Source organism: Ischnura elegans, chromosome 2 (assembly GCF_921293095.1).
Source record: "Ischnura elegans chromosome 2, ioIscEleg1.1, whole genome shotgun sequence".
NCBI classification, from domain to species: domain Eukaryota; kingdom Metazoa; phylum Arthropoda; class Insecta; order Odonata; family Coenagrionidae; genus Ischnura; species Ischnura elegans.
This window is the reverse complement of record NC_060247.1, coordinates 87,583,007-87,587,505: the sequence shown is the minus strand read 5'-3', so window position 1 is coordinate 87,587,505 and position 4,499 is coordinate 87,583,007. Positions and strand designations below refer to the sequence as shown.

The following is a 4,499-nucleotide window of genomic DNA, read 5'->3' as shown; positions in this document are numbered from 1 at the left end:
TGGAATGTTGGCTTCCCACCCCGTGGGCCCGGGTTTTTATCCCGGTATGGGCAAAGCTTTTCAGAGACTGACCGATCCCTGATTGAGTGCTTTTTGAAGGACACTTAAAGCAACAGCTCTCCATCCGTCGAATAGCACAGTGAGCCATTTCCGCCGGCACCTTTCGTTAAGAGAGGACTGATGCCAACGCGACGCCAGGTTTCTCTCCACCCTTTCTTTTCTACCCTCCCTTCACGGTGCAAATGACCTCAGATAGTGGTTGCCTCCTCTAAATACCACACCATATAACGTTAAAAATTTGAGATCCAGACATATATCGAAAAAGGTCCAAGTATATATCCTGGAAGTTTGAACATGACTGCTTTAAATTTTAAATTAAAATTTAAATAAATACGTCACGAAATAAAGACAAAATGTGACCGGTAGAGCGGGAGTGATGCGTCCTCTTAAGCTTCGGCACTGGTCAAAGGTACAGGCTGGTACAGGCGCATCGACGTACCTCGTGTCAGAGTCCTCTATATTGCCATATAATAACTACGAAGTTGAGTCGTCGCAACCTGCCATGTTTAGTCATATCATTAATGGCGGGCTGTGTTGTTGCATAGGAGGAACGTCGAGTTGGTGCAGTTTTTTCCATTTTTGTAATTGATAAATAAGAGAGATGGGCGGTTCTTCTGCACCAAACTCTTCCATTAGTTGTGGGGATGTGTATCGCGCTTTTGTTTTTCCTTGTAATCCTCAGGTAAGGGCTAAATGGCTACAAATGTGGGGGATGGATGAGTGGCAACCGTAGTCGTCTTCCACTATTTGTGAGGTGAGTTAGAAGATGATGTAATTCAATGTATTGGGTAAGTATTCATATGAAGATCAAGTTCTTACTTAGTTTCGGCTTAATTTGATGAAAGGCTGTGATTTACTTCAAAGATTAATACCTTTGCCAATCAGTTTTACGTTGTACGTAATGTAAACAGAAGAGTGCATAATAATTCCTGCTATTGTTGAGAGTTTTTCATGTATTGATATATATGATATAAGTAACCCGTGCTACATTCAATTGATTAATTTAAACTATAAACTAGAATACGCAACTTATTTACATGATGGAATGTGGTAAGTTGTTATTATTTCGTCACGTGAAAGTTATACTTGTAAATGTCCTTGAAAGTTATACCTGTAACATATAAGTACTTTCACGTTTGAAATATCATGAGGAACTTTACGTGTGATACAATCAATGATACCAGTTTTTATTAAAGACTTACTGAAATCATGTAATATTCATGTCCTTTTTGGAACTATGTTGTTGGTAACGAATGTTTGTAGGCAATTGAACTCGAATCCATGTCGGATTTTACACCTTGTAATTTCATGCGATTTAGAAGCCGCAAAACCTTCCTTGATTAATATTATAGTCAACATACATTACATAATGCATGCACGTAATTATTTAGCCATTTAATCATTATTAAAACATATTCCTGCGAGTTATCTTCGTTTTCCTTGCCACAGGTGCACTTATACGAATCAAAATTTGAATCCACTCGGAAGGAAGGCTGGAAAATATTAAAAGCCCAATGATGTTCCGACGATTTTCGACGTCGCAAATTGTCCTAAGCCTATTACGCCAAAGAGGAGGCGTCTAATATTCGATTGCCGGCTGATAAGGACATGCCACTGGTGTCGCCTGAAGTCTTTTCCTTTGCTGAAGTTGAAGAGCCATCGAGTGTGGTATGTACGTATTAAGGTTGTACTGTTATTCAAACCATTCTTGGTATTTGCTGAGAGAGTGTGTTTATGTTGTTATCAGTGTCAGTGCATTTTGATGAAAGGTATTACCATTGGTGATAACGAAGTATTGTGTCACCGTTCTATTGGGTTACTGTCTTTCAGTCATCTGGTTGTTGGACTTTGTTTTCTTTTGTTCATCTTGAGTAGCATTTTCAATTCCATCATCCTTTGCTTTCACCAACATACCTTCGCTCAACAGGTAGCACTTTTTTAACACAAGTTTACTGCCCACTTATCTCTTCTTATGATGACTAAATTTTGAAATTATTCAATAGTAGCACTAACGGTTGTCCTGTTTAGATTATTAACCAGCCTGAGAAACAATTACCTATTAGATCTAGGCTGTACAAATATGATTGTACAAGTAATATCGATCCCTTTATAAATGGGTTTATTGGAAATGTTTCTTACAAACAACTGGTGGATTGATAAAGTGATGCCAGGGCATTTATTAGGGAATTGCATCAACAAAGCATTCATGTATCCTTATCGTCCATTCAATAGTTTAGGTTCTCAATGTCAGGCACTGCCTGAAGTATAATTATTAAAATAAAGTGGTAATTAAACATACTCTTTAATTATTGGTTCACATTTGTACTAATTGTAAGTAAAAAGTGGCAAGCATGCACAAGCAAGTGACATCTCTACTTTCCCTTCATAGCTTCATTGTATTCTTGGGGTCTGTGAACTAATTTACAAATCAAAAACATTGCTGATATTGACAATTCAAATGATGTTGAAACTACCTTCATTTTGTGATACCATATTTGAACTAACTGCGGCTAAAAGTACAAAAGAAAGAAGACTTTTTAATAATTAATTAAGAGGTACCTAATTGCTATTTTCATTGTTAAAAGTCCTATTTGTTTACTTCTTTATAAGAGAGTACTTAAATGTTATATTAAAATGTGAATAGATACAATTTTTTTGCTTGCAACCAAAATCATTGACCATTGGTTTCTCGATAGTTTTCCTTGGAAAAAAATCATCTGTGTGTTTTGCATAGTCGATGGCTGGATGAATCCAAGGTTTCGTTTCTTGGAGAGGTTTAGTGTTTTTTGAAGACTACATGCAGTCTTAGGAGCTGGAGATATTGAGCATGTCTTTATTTGTGTGTTTATTCATGTCATAAGCACCTATTACCCTGGGTCATGGTCTTCTAAAATCTGTTGTACATAGTTTGTCTGTTTCTATTATGCCTCATTTTAGTGTATTTAGGTGGTGTAAGTCTTTCTTTCTTATATTCCATATATGTCACATGCACTTGGTATTTTGCTGGGATATGACCACGTATGTATATTTTTAAATGAAGTATTTGTAAACATTCTCATTCATCCATTATATTTTGAGAAATCAGCACAGTTGTTGAAAAATAAGCACGCAGTCTTTGCTAATGCTTATCATCTATCAAATAAGGTAGCTTCTCAAATTGACAAGTTTGTTCGAATGTAAGATTGAACTATCCATTGCAAGTTCTTTTCTTTCACATTGCCTTTGTTTATATTCTGACAATTTTTCAGTTATACCATTTTTCATTACTTCCATAGCATCCACATTGGTACTTTACATTGAAAAAGTGTTTTCAAAATCCTTCTGGAGTAATTAAATTGAGTCACTGGTTACTCTTATGTTAAGCTGTTTTGGTGGCCCATGACTGTGTCGGATTTGAGAACTACCATCGTGTTTGCTAAATTCATTCTGACACTTTGATATTCAGTATCCTTTCTTGATTAATATACTTTGGATTCAATTATAATTATGCTTCTACTGCATTAAACTTGAGTGTCTTATTCAATAATGTGCTTAAATGTTTCTTCATATCTTGGCTCATCATCTGGGTGCATCAGTTAGAGTAACAGGGTGGGCAATATCTTGAATTCAGGTCCTCCTAAATTGAGTGCCTAAGAATATTTTGGTACTAAATTCCACCCTTAATATTGTATGGATGAGTTTTATTTATTTTCTAAGTGGATAGTCCTTTTACCAAGGTATTCTGCAGTACATATATTTTGCATTAAATTGTAGTGCATGTTATGTGAATGCCAGTGGTGATTGTTTTATTCTCATATTTTACTCAAGTTCACTCAGTTAATGTCACCAAGATTATTCCTTTGTTCCAGATTCATCGCTGCCTGTTGCATCAGGTTTTTCTGAATTGATGGCTTTATAATGGAACAACTGCCACAACGATAAGATACAATTATTGCATTTCAAGTCCAAATAACCTAAGCAGGAGAAGCATGTGCAGCATTATATTCCCAGCAATCATCTTCTGCATTGGCTTTGTGGTGTCACCTTGTATTTTGCCTAATGAGAGAATATATCAGGAGTAGCAAAATGTATTTTTTTCTTAAATTTTCTAGCTTGTTGTCTGTTTTTCTATATTCATTTTCAAAGGCCAGACTGAATGATATTGAACTTATATATGTTAAAACTGATTCCATGGGTTGTCATCCGGACTATTATTTATAGCAAGTGTTTGATGTTGCTCCACATAGCTAGTTATAACAGAGTCACATCTGTTAGTGTTTACCTGTCCTTGATGTATTTTATTCAAAAGTAATTTTTTAAATGATTACCTCTTAACTACCTATTCCGTTGCTTTAATCTGGTAATTCACATATGTGGGTATATTTTTGTGCTCTTTACATCAAATTTGATGGTGAGTTGCTGATATGGAATTCTCAATCTATTCAATAGCATGGAAGCTC

The 4,499-nt window shown here is 35.7% G+C and overlaps 1 long non-coding RNA gene across 1 annotated transcript; it reads left to right on the top strand.

Annotated features, from left to right (window-relative positions):
* Positions 1 to 1,246: 1,246 nt before the first annotated feature.
* Positions 1,247 to 4,130, top strand: LOC124154116. The gene is made up of 2 exons (XR_006863836.1): positions 1,247 to 1,728; positions 3,909 to 4,130. It is a non-coding gene; the product is annotated as an uncharacterized LOC124154116 (long non-coding RNA).
* The last annotated feature ends 369 nt before the right edge of the window (positions 4,131 to 4,499 follow it).